Source organism: Nelumbo lutea, chromosome 2 (genome assembly GCF_056320005.1).
Source record: "Nelumbo lutea isolate HS-2025 chromosome 2, American lotus-T2T, whole genome shotgun sequence".
NCBI lineage: Eukaryota > Viridiplantae > Streptophyta > Magnoliopsida > Proteales > Nelumbonaceae > Nelumbo > Nelumbo lutea.
The window spans coordinates 49,776,535-49,789,759 of record NC_142685.1 but is presented as its reverse complement, the minus strand read 5'-3'; positions in this window follow the sequence as shown (position 1 = coordinate 49,789,759).

Sequence of the window (13,225 nt, the reverse complement as noted above, 5' to 3'; positions counted from 1 at the left end):
TATTCAGTTATGCTTTAAATTTTCACAAGAATCAATAAACAGTACCTCACAATTTTCTGATGAATCACTTCATTCTGTGATGTTTCCTTGGGAATTATTTGAAGTTGGATCTTTGTTAGAGTTGGGCCGATTTTGCTCTGCTTTGGGTTGCTGACAATCTTTTCGAAGGTGCCCCTTCTTACCACAATTCCAACACTTGAGCCTTTTCTTGTTGCCTCTTGACTTGGATCTCGTTTGATTTCTGGTATAGTCGTTTCTCTCATTCGATCTACCTCGTACCATCATTGCATCACCTAAAGAATTCTCACCAACTTTTCTGTGAGATTCTTCTATAAGCAACATAGAAATAGTATATTCTAATGACTAACCTTTAGTATTGCTCAAATTCATTATCAAACTATCCCAAGAGTCTTGCATAGAGCAAAGCAAAAGAGCAACATTTTCTTCGTCATCAATACATACCTCTACAACTGCTAATTTGCTTACTAGAGTGTTGAACTCATTCAAGTATAATTGCAAAGAGGCTCCGTCCTTCATTCTCTGATTGTAGAGTTATCGTCGGAGAAAGATTTTGTTAGGCATTGATTTCCCCTCGTAGAAATTCTGCAACTTGTCCTATAAACCTTTGGTAGTGGTTTACTCGAACACGTTGAATAGAACTGAATTTTCTAAAGCAAGAAGAATATCAGCCATGGCTATCTTGTTTTTCTTCTCAAAATCTTCTTCTTTCATATTAGCAGGCTTTTTCTCTTTTTTTTTTTCTAAGGCAATTGCACAATCCTCTTTCACCAACACAACATGCATCTTCAACTTCCAAATTGCATAGTTGGATCCGTTGAATTTCGGTATGTCGAATTGGGTAGAGCTCAAACTCGACATATTCAACATGTGCAATACCGAAACAATAAATGAAAATTTCGACAGAATCCCAGAACAGAACCGTGTGTCTCTAATACCAATTGTTGGAATTGCACAATAAAAATAACGTAACCTGTATGTGCACAGAAACAAACAAAAGCAGATAACAATAAAGAAAGAAAGAAGAGAAAACACCAGATTTATGTGGTTCGGCCAAATTGCCTATGTCCACGGGTAGCAACTCGGAGCTTCCTTCTTACTATAGAAGGAAAAAATACAAAATGACTTCACCGGAATCATACCCGTACCCGACACTCAATACTCCTCTTAACACACTGTATACATTATACACTAAAATAAAATGGAGAATGGAAATGAAAAATAACATAGGAGGGACCCCTATTTATACTTCAGGGGTATAATGAGCATTTATGAAAATTTTCTTAATGGCTAAGCGAACCATAACCGATGGTTTGCAAATGATGTACCACCGAATAAATGATAGACTCAGCTTGGTGGGCCACTGATTGCAAATTCGATGAGCCACTGACTGGCCCACCTTTTTGCTTTTCAACAAACATCAATAAAATTTACTCATTCGACCCACTCTTTTATTCGATAAGTTTCAGAACTCCCAACCCACCATGACTTCTTCGAGTGAGCCCAACCAAATTGCCCTTCCATCTCAAGAAGGAACCTCTCCAAAGAATTCTGGCCCTGTTAATTATTGACCTCTGCACCAATATTGTCAACCAACTGATCTCTGTCAAACTTGATCGCCACAACTATCAATTGTTCTCTCCCTCATCCTCAACTCAATCCAACAATCCAGTTGAAAAACCCAGCATACAGAGCATGGCGAATCCAAGACCAGTTACACTTAAGCTGGCTTCTATCCTCCCTGACTGATGATGGGCATGTATTGTCTTAGGTCGTCGGTTGCTCCCCATTATCTTTGATCGAAGCAGTAATAATTACTTATTTCACCCAACTGAACAGGTTTGAGTTTGGCAATCAAAACGCTTCTTTTGTTCGGGAGCTTCTTGTCGAGTTTATCTGTGTTGGAGGTTGGAGGTTTGACCCTTTGCGCGGCAGAATCCTCACAATCTCTTTCTCCCGATACTCAGAATTGGTTTCTTTCTTTGAGTAGATTGGTCGATATATCTGAATTTATTTCTCCATTTTTTATCAATCTCTTGAACTATTTGACTAATGCTGATGGTAATATTTTATATTCTGAGCATTTTTTGAATGAAATTTACCACATGTGGCTTAAGGACAAAGATCTTCATTCTTTTTATGGTTATCCTCATTATGTGCATTGGTCGATATTAATTGTTTATTACCGGCACCATGGTTAAGGTTTAATTAATACATGGTGCCATCGTACTGAACCATTTATAGTGCCCCTTGAAATTGCAATGGGTTAATTAATTTCAAAGTTAACCCATAGCAAAAGTATACATATGGTCAATGCACATATTAATAACACAGAATATAATGCCTTATGACATCTAAGGGATTAATTAATTGAAACCATAATTCAATCATCAGGTATGATGCTTTCCTGGTAGCTTTGGTTTTATCATGGGTATTACGATCGAGGACAATGAATGGATAATTAGTTAATCATTTGCCATGTTTTCCATACAAGCTTGTGGGTTTCAACTTGGCTAGTATATACCCTTTTTATATTCATATTTGATGGAGGATTAATTTGTGTCATTCCAAACACAGATATTTCATTTAATTTGTATTGTGCCCATGTCTTGAGAACTTTTCCTTGATTTTTGTTTCTTTTCACGCAACCTTGATTAAAGAAATTTTAAGATCAAATTAGTCTTGTTAGATATGGTTAATTTGGATCGCTCTTTAATTAATGGACAAATTGCATCTTTTTTTAATTCCTAGTTTTTTTTAAGCCTAAACTCTGAGATTAAAATCTTGAAATACCATTTTCTTAAACTTGCGTATTTATTAATTGGTGAGGTGTGCTTTTGCCCGAGGAAACAAGCAGTTTTTAAAAGGGAAGGATAGTTCAATTTAGGGCTGCAAACGGCCGGTATTCATGGAACCCACAAATATGATCTGGTTAAGGGTATTCTAATTTGAACCATTTATAATTGGATGCTAAATGACCCGCCCCTATCCAATGAGCAAGCCTGAATCTGCTGTTCGCCATCCAAGTGAGCACGCCTGTGCTCTATACAAATTAGGGGTGTCAATTGGACTGGATTTGGTCCAATCCAGTCCAGTCCAGTCCTATATGAGTCCATTACAATTGGACCTGGTTCAATCCAGTCCAATAAATATTTGGATCATTTTGGGCCAGTCTAAAGATTGTCTAATCTGTTCAAATTCCTGTTAATTTAGATAGGTTTCAACTTAAACCTAGTCTATTGACACCTATGTTCTTAATTTCTATCAATGGACCAGATTTGGCTCAATCCAATAGAAATTCGTATGGATGGACCAGGTCCAATCCAATATGTTATATTGGTCCATCCAGCCCGTCCAAATTCAGTATATCTTATTGGTCCATCCAATCCATCCAAATAGATTTTGATTTGGACAAAGTCCAACCCAAAATCGGTCGATTGACACCCCTAATACAAACAACATGACAAGTAGTAGATCCTAAGTACTATTCAATCCGATATAATCCGACTAGATCCGTTCAATTTATTTAGGACAGCAAATGGTATATGTTTATATGTATTATTTATGGTGTTAAATTCTATCAATAAATTTGCTTTTGAATGTTGTGCTTTTTACTTGATTCAAGTTTTATGCAAGTCATATCATATAAAGAGGGAAAACGAGGGATTTTTAAACTAGCAATGAATAGCACAATAAGAATTTAAACCATGTTAGGCCAGATATGCTGTATGGAGTAGTGTTTTGGACAGTCAAAAACAACATGTCCAAAAATATGGTAGAAATGCATATGTTAAAAAAGGATGAATGAAAAGCTTGAAAGGATAGGGTCAGAAAGTCATTCTAAGGAACCTAATAAGTGTAGCTCCAGTTGACGATAAAATGAGAAAAATTAAACTAAGCTTGTGTTTATAAGGGCTAAATCCAGTAGCTTAAAAAGTACCCATAAAAAGTGCTTAATTGCTTATGCTTCTGGATTTTTTTTTTTTTGCTTTTTGTAATTGAATATAGACAAGTAGAAAAAAACGACAAGTCTAGGTTTTAGAAGTACTTGGGGCATGTCGATGGCTTTAAAGTGTCGATAAATAATTGAGGGGTTAATTCAGACACTTAAAAATTTTGAAGGTGCCAATCATTTAAAAGATACGTTTGAGAGCACTATGGCATTTCAAAGAATAAGCCAGAAATTAAGCCAACAAAAACAGCTTATGCTTATCTACCGAAAGCACAAAAAGTCTATTGGAGAAGATCACCCAAACATGATCTAAAATGGTTTAATGGGTCATATTTATAGAAGACCACAATAACACTTATAATATATTACAAATTGAAAGGAACATACGGGCTATGAACTGACCAAAAAAGGACGTGGGTCAAAATATAAAAGAAGATTTAGGGGGTGTTCTTTTTTTGGATTTTGAGATGGGGGAAAGTTGGTCAATGAGATTTTGGTTTTCATTGACCAAGAATACCATGTTCTTTTTTCAGATTAATGTGGGGTATAGGGAAAGTTTATTTTCCTAGTATCACTTATCCGGGTAAGTGATACCCATCATATCTCCTAGGTTGGTAAATAACTTTCCCACATGGGAGAAAGATTCCAACCATGGTTTTTAAAAACGACCTAGAGATCAAACCGGTCAGGGGTTCGGTTATCGGGTCGAACGGTAGGCCTGTTTTGATAAAAAAAAGGTCAAAACTGTTCAAATGGTTAATCGCCCGGGTCAGCAGTTTGCTGACCAAAATCAACGGTTTTGGGGAAAATCGAAACCAATCAGCTGACCGGTTCCTAGTTTTTCTGATCCGACCATCTAATCCGGTCTGTTCCGGTTTTGAAAACCATGATTCCAACACTTAAATGGGACAAAAATACCCCGCTTAATAATGAATTTTTATGACTAAAATGATCTTTTTTTTTACTTGAAAAATAAAAGAATATGGATAAATACACTTACCTTCCCCAAAAAAAGTTACTCAAATAACTAACTGTATTTATACAGATAAATAACTTACCGAAAAACAAACGGAAACTTAAACTTTCATAATTTAACAACTAACATGCGGAAAGGCTTAGACATGGTTCAAACTTCAAATACCCTCAATATGCAGAGTTTTATCTCAACGAAATAAGTATATTTTATTATTTGGTTTGAAGATTTGACAGGAGACCTGCCGCGTGTTAATTATAAGTCTTTATATAAAGTATATCCATGGCCTTGAAGTCCCGTACAATATGCCCTATATGAGGCGGAAAAACTTTGGCTAACAACCTAAGCAGCTGTTGAGAGAGTTTGTAGGCTGGGTACGTTCATCTCTATCCATGCCCATGTTTTTGTGTTTAGTTAAAATAAATTAGGGGTCAATTAGACTAATTTATCCACTCTCAGTCTCTCATGATAATAGGGGACTCCCCAAAAATGTTCTCAACAGAATACTTTTCTGTTTGCCCCCAACAGTGCTAAAGTTTTTCCGAAGGCATGTAATATCAAATACTTTGCATAATGATTTTAATCAAATTAATTTAATTTATTAATTCTACTCAATATAAGATTGCCATCTAAATTTGATATAAATTAACAGATAAGATTCATTCCGAATTGAAACATAAAAAAAAAAATTAAATTTGCATTTACCTATTTCTAAATCGAGATCCAATTTGCTTGCGACCCTAGTCTAATTTGACAAATTCCTTGTACATTTGTCACAAGGTTTAAACGAATCAAGATAGACTGCAAAGGCATGCATGAACAATGGGTACATAACCAATCAAAAGTGAACATGCCAGTGAGGGTGTGTGGGGTTTTCACTCTTGATTGGTTACGTATCCCATTGTACTCAATTTTATTTGTAAGGCTGTGTTTTGTTGCAATGCAAATAAATTTGTACTAATACAAAATTATGACAGTGCAAATGATTTAAGTGTAAATTTTAACTTAATTTTGTTTTAAATTTTAGCTTATTTTGTTTGATTGCAGTACAAATGAATTGAGTTAAGACATGAAACAAAATAAAATAAAATCCAAAATAAAATTAAACAAGAATATGCATTTTTTATATTTGCACTCTCGTAGATTTGTATTAATACAAATAAAATTGCATTGCAACCAAATACAGCCTTTGGAAAGAATACATATGCAAATATGTACAGTACAAATACATACCAAATAATATAAAATACAAGATTTTACACTCTATTTAATTATTTGTATTTGTACTCCTTTCAAACTGACCCCAACATATCTGGCCGGAGTGGGTTTCCACTGCCTTCAAGAAGCATTTATATATATGTCTCCATAACAAACCAAATAATTATTATATAGTTAATTGACAATTTCTTTTAGTGTGGATAAAATCCAACACTAATCTCTTGGTGAGAGAAGTTTAAGATAAAACCCTTTTAGGTATTATTAGTTAAGGATTTTAATTCATTTACAAACAAATTTAGTTAAGTGGGAGCATGGAGGATTGATATTTAATATAAAGGTTCTCATGATTAATAAGAGAACCAAGTCACCACCAAAAAATAAAGGCATCCAAATATTTCTTGTGCTCCTAGTGATTAGTTAGCAATGGTCATAATATTGATTTCTCTAAGCAAATTGACATGCCTAAACATTTGTAGAGAAATTCAGACTATACCCCTTTATCAATTAGACACGTGGTTTTCTCATTTTTCTGAAAATCTAGATAAGTGATATTGTCTGATAAGTTGTTGTTAAAGCCTATAACCCATTACCACCATTCAGACAAGTGGCCTACTCATTTTTTGGAAAGCCAGACAATTTCTGTTAAATTCCTACTAAAGCCCAAAACCTATTACTATCTCATTTTTCTAAAAAGCTAGACATGTGGCATTTTCTAAGAAGTTGCTTTTAAAATCCACAACTCACTACCACCATTTAGACACGTGGTATCATATTAATTTAAGAAATAAGATTAAAAAAGTGAATAATTTCACTCCTAAACATCCTCAATAGACAGCTATTTTTTAGCTTAACACATGTTTATCCATAGTCTATTAAATACAAATAGTGGGACCCATTAAAAAATTATCATAAACCAAGTTTGTTTTTAAGTGATTTTTTAAAAAAAAAACTTTATTAATTACAAAATTGATTTAACTTTTAGGAAATAACTTAATTTAACTTTTAAAAATATATAACTCAAAATAAATTTATTAGATAAATAGTAAATACCAAAATAATAAATACCCATATTAATTTTTTTTTTAATTTAATTTTTAATAACTAAATAGTAAACTTCAAACCAAATTATACACAAATTCAGTTACCCCATTCGCTAGTTAACCATTAATTGTGTTTAACAGAATAGCGTAAATAAAGTTTGATTTTGTTTAACTTGGGTGATGGAGCACAATCCGCGCAAACAAGCCTCCCACTCCACCCTCTATATAATACGCTCTACTCCTCACACCCTTTCCTCATCCTTTCAGTCGGAAAGCAGCATTTCTCTAAATCTACGTAGAGGTAGAGAGAAGAGAAGTGTTGCGTTTGAAAGGATCTATCTGGTGGTGTTTTATTTTATATCTTTCATCTCATAGATCTCATCATCCTCTTTTGGCCTTTTATTCTTATCATTCCATTCCACTTGATACTCGTTCTAGCTATTACCAATGATGGCACGTCAACTTGTCGTTATTTCTCTTCTATTTTTTGTCGCCGTTGCTGGGTTGGTGTCCGCACAGGCACCTGACAAGGCTCCCATTGCATCCCCATTACCAAAAGCTTCACTTACGAAAACCGACACTTCCTCCCCCGCTTCAGCACCTTCAAAATCCACCACTGCCCATACCCCTGCCTCCGCTCCAAAAGCCCCAGCTAACAGCGGTGATCATGTCGTCGAGGCACCTGCACCCGCGACATCACCTGCTTCATCAGCAAAAGCCCCAGCTAACAGCGGTGATCATGTAGTCGAGGCACCTGCACCCGCGACATCACCTGCTTCATCAGCAAAATCCCCAGCTAACAGCGGTGATTATGTAGTCGAGACACCTGCACCCGCGACATCACCTGCTTCATCAGCAAAAGCCCCAGCTAACAGCGGTGATCATGTAGTCGAGACACCTGCACCCGCGACATCACCTGCTTCATCAGCAAAAGCCCCAGCTAACAGCGGTGATCATGTAGTCGGAGCACCTGCACCCGCGACATCACCTGCTTCATCAGCAAATGCCCCAGCTAACAGCGGTGATCATGTAGCCGGAGCACCTGCACCTGCGACATCACCTGCTTCGTCAGCAAAAGCTCCAGCTATCAGTGGTGATCATGTAGTGAAGGCACCTGCAGCCGCGACGAAAGCCCCCGCTGCCAAGAAGAAAAATTCCACTTCCCCTGCGCCACCAGCCTCCTCATCGGACGCTGATGTCTCATCTCCTCCTGCCCCAGGACCCAGCTTCAGTGATGAGGTTGTTGAAGGACCAGAATTTGCTGAAGGACCCACAGTAGATATTGAAGAAGTAACCGCCGATTTTGTTGAAGGACCCGTTGCATATGGTCCAGCTGCGAGTATTGCTATGGGACCCGCACTTGAACCTGCAGCCGACGAGGGTGAAAACAGTGGCTCATCTGCCTTGGGCGTCTCATTCGCTGTTACTGGAGTTGCTGCTCTGATTGCGGTTGGTTTCTTCTACTAGTGAGTGGTGACCTGACCTTTAGCTTCCAAAAAGTGACATATAAGGTCAAAATATTCAGAGAGAAGCGGCTTTGGATGATTCATGTTTGAGAGGGATGTATCATGTATATATGTGAAGTAGGAGCTACCGATCGATAAGGGGACAAAGCATTGCCTTGGGACATTGTTCGTTGCATTTGTTGCTTTCTTGGAGGGTTCAAAGTTCACCATGTCTGTAATTATTGGGAGACGGCCGGGTTATCTCCTTCTATGTTACTATGTAATTTCTTTGAAACATAATATGAAATAAAGAAAAAAGAATCAAAGGCCATAATGAGTTACCTGTATCATGTATAATCTTCGTAAACTTTAGGTACTATACCTTCTGATCACTAGCCAAAATTACCAGCATGGACCGTTTTAACTTAAATAAATCTAGCTGACAATAAATAAATAAATATATATATATATAGTAAAAGTGCACGTGCCATTACATGTGATAAAATCAAAAGATGATGATGATAATAGTTAGTAACCAAATGATATTAATGGTTGAACCATTAATCTATTTAACCTGGAAAATGGACTATGATTAAAATATGAATTCATTTTTTCTTTGTATTTTATCTATTTTTATCTTTACTAACAATAATTCTTATTTTTCAAAGATATTTTTGTTTAATATGAAGAATATATGATATTAATGCATGTTCAAAATTTCTGTTAAATTTATAAAAAATTCTATAGTTTTTTATTTTTTATTATTTAATTTATGAGATAATAAAAATTACTTATTTACAAAGAGGAAATGTAATTCCAATATATTGTTTGAATATTGGTTTTTAATATTGTGGTCAATTCAACTATATATATATATCATTTATATATAATATATGTTATTTTTTATTTATTTATAAATATATTATTTATATTGCATTTTTTATAAACTTCTTATATAATGAAAACATTTGAAAAATACTTATATTTTTGTTTTTTATTTTAACTATTATATTTTCTTTCCCTTTTAATAATTTATTATTTTTTAGGGTAAATTACAAAGACCCCCTTGTACTATGGGGTCAATGACAAAGTCCCCCTATACTTTTTTTTTTGTGACAAAGACCCCCTTGAACTTTAGCCATTAGACAAAGACCCCCTTGGTCGTTAAGTCAAATGACGGAAGCGTTAAATTACCAAAAGGGAAACTAGATGATAATTTCTCTTAAATCAATTTTGTTGCAAGCAAATCATAGCCTAGGTTACAACCTAAATTATCAAATTCAGCAACATTGTCAGCGGTCCCACGCTCTCTCCTTAGGCATGAAAAGTGTAGTTGAATTTGATCGAGAAGTTATAGCCTAAGTTACAACATTGATGCTGCTCAATACGATGTAGTGCACGAATTAAGGAGAGCAACCATATAATCCTTGCTAACTGGGTGGTGCCGAGCTTACAAGGACGGTGCTGCGCTATGTAATTTGCGATCAAGAGAAGAAGTTAGAGGCCTGAGGAATGAGGGTGCTAGTCCGAGCAAAATAACGGTGTAGGTGCTAAAAGTTGGGTCCCTTACCTTGGGCATGGAGTACCTTTTTATAGTTGAAGATCTGTGTCCTGGTCGGTTAGGCTTCCAAGGTTGTTGGGATGAGGTTAGCGTAGCTCATCCATGTAATGTGTAGCTATGCTCATCCGTGTGACATGTAGCGCATTCGAGATAGGGTCCCATTCCCCAGCAGAGTTGTCTTCTTTACTCCTCTTTATCCACAGTTGTGTTCATCCGTGTGATGTGTAGCTGACATGGCGAAAAGGATAAGGTGGGGGGCCACAGTAGTAGCGTAGCTCGACCGAGCTATGCCAACGTGGCCGGGTGATGACTGGGTGGCCACGTGTCTCTCAGGACCAGCTCAGCTATGTCCCGAACACCACTCCCCTAGTTCAAAAGTCAAGGAATGAAGTAGTCCCAATTTGTGTTGTAGACACAGAAGTAGTAGACACACTCGTAGGCGAACCTAACCACCGCGGCCAGCAGCAGCAATGAAGGGTAGCAACACTGAGCAACAGCATTGAAGGGGGGCCCACACGATAGCTCATCAGGGGCCCACTTACCTTGCCACTCTAGCCAACTCACCGCCAGCTTACCTTATCCCTTATCCCTTACCATATCCCTTATCCCATCTACTTATCCCCTGTTCTTAGTAGGAGTTGCGTTACCAGTAGAAATAGGAAGTTAATTACCATTAGAAGTAGGAGTTTGAGTTTCAATAAGAGATGGATTATCCTAGCCGAATACAACAAGGAAACCCTCTTGTAATCTTCTATTTAAGGGAGCTTGGAATTGGAATAAAGGAATTGAATTTTTGATAAGAAAGAGCTTAGGAGAGTTAGGGTGATCTCTTTGACAAATCACCCCTAGTTTGCTACAATAGGGTAAACACACAAAGGGAAGGGCAAAGGAAGGCTAGGAGTTTTCCCCGTGGACCGACCTATGATGAGATCCTATGCCCGGGCCCATAACAATTCGTTTCTTGGTTGAGGAACTTTTGAGCTGTTGTTTGGTTCTTCCGCTGTCCGCACAGTGTTGGTCATTGCCAAGGAATCCTCTAATCCCTGGCTAAACTGTTGTGCGGTCGTGTAGCCTTGTTTGGTGTCAGGGCTCGGTTCTAGTTGGTGTTGAGCCTTTTGGTTGATCGCAGGCTTGTGATGGATATTGGAGTGTCGCTGGCAATTGTCGCACTTTCGAACTAATTGGGTGGTGTCCTGCTTCATCATTGGCCAAAAGTAACCCTACCGGAGTGCCTTATGGGCTAATATACGCGCGACGGGGTGATCTCCACAAATGCCCTCATGTATTTCCCTCAGGACGTAGTCTACTTCGGCTGGGGGTAGACACTTCAGGTATGGGAGAGTGTGGGAACGGCGGTAGATTTGGCCTTGTATAAGGCAGTATTGGGCTACTCTATGTTGGAGCTTCTTCGCTTTTGCTCGGTCTTCTAGGAGAGCTCCTTCTCGAAGATACTTGGTTATGGGGTCCATCCAAGATGGGTTGTGCTATACTAGGAGGACGAGAAGGGTCGTTGGTGTGATGCTCGACTGGGCTAGTGTATCCAGTCGGATAGTTGAGTCAAGGTTTGTCTGTGGCGAGCTGACTAACTTCGAAAGGGCGTTGGCTTGAGTGTTCTCGATTCGAGGGATCTGTTGAATATTGAAATGCTCGAGCTGCTAAATGAGCTCTTGCACCTTTTGTAGATAACTCACCATGGAGGGGGTCCGAGCCTCGAACTGGTTGTGGATTTGGTTGACCACTAGCTGCGAGTCACTAAAAGCCTCAATTCTTTGGGCCCTGAGGTCCAAGGCAAGGTGGAGCCCAGCAATCAGGGCCTCATACTCGACCTCATTGTTGGACGCCTTGAACTTGAACCTAAGGGCGTGTTCCAACACTACGTTATCTGGGCTGAGGAGGATGAGGCCAGCGTCGTTGCCCTACTGGTTTGATAAGCTATCTACGTGCAGAGTCCATATTGGGGGTAGTGGGACCAGTTCCTTGGTTGTGAATGTACATTCTGTGGTGAAGTCTGCTAGGGACTGGGCTTTGATCGCCAGTTGGGGTGCGTACTCTATGTCAAACTCACTTAGTTCCATGCTCCACTTGACTAGGCGGCCAGATACTTCTAGCCTTTGTAGTATCTGCTTAAGGGGTTGGTCGGTAAGTACTCAGATGCTGTGGGCCTGGAAGTAGGGTTTGAGCTTTCTGGCGGCTATGACAAGAGCTAGGGCTAACTTCTCTAGGTTGGAGTACCGGGTCTCTGCACCGCTGAGGACTTTGCTAGTGTAGTAGATTGGCCTCTGTACCCAATCTTCTTCCTTAATCTGTACCAAGCTAACAACCTCTCTTCAGCCGAGAGGTAAAGCAATAGCTTGTCCCTTGGGTTCGACTTGGTCAGGAGAGGCGGCGAGCTCAGGTACTGCTTCAGCTCCTGGAAAGACTGCTCACATTCTTCGGTTCAACGGAAATCTTTTGGTCACTTAAGGTCTTTGAAGAAAGGAAGACAGTGATCCACGGATTTGGACATAAATCTGCTAAGGGTGGCTATTCTCCCGGTGAGGTTGCGCCTCTTTATGGGTCTAGGGAGATGGCACGTCAAGGATGGCCTTTATCTTCTCTGGATTCGCTTCAATCCCTCTTTGTGTTACCATGAACCTCAGGAACTTGTCGGAGCCGACCCCAAGAGCGCACTTGGTTGAGTTTAGCTTCATCTTGTATTTTCTAAGGGTGTCGAAGACTTCACAAAAGTCGGCCAAGTGATGTTCGGCCTTCTTGCTCTTCACGAGCATATTGTCAACATACACCTCTACATTCCGGTCGAGCTGTTCTTTGAATACCTCATTGACCAACCTCTGATAAGTGGTGCTAGCGTTCTTGAGGCCGAAGGGCATTACCCTGTAGCAGTACAGGTCGTAGTCGGTGATAAAAGTTGTTCGCTCCTGGTCATCCTGATGCATCTAGATTTGGTTGTAACCTGAAAAGGCATCCATGAAGCTCAGTAGCTCATGCCCTGTCGTTGCATCAAAGAGTTGGTCGATC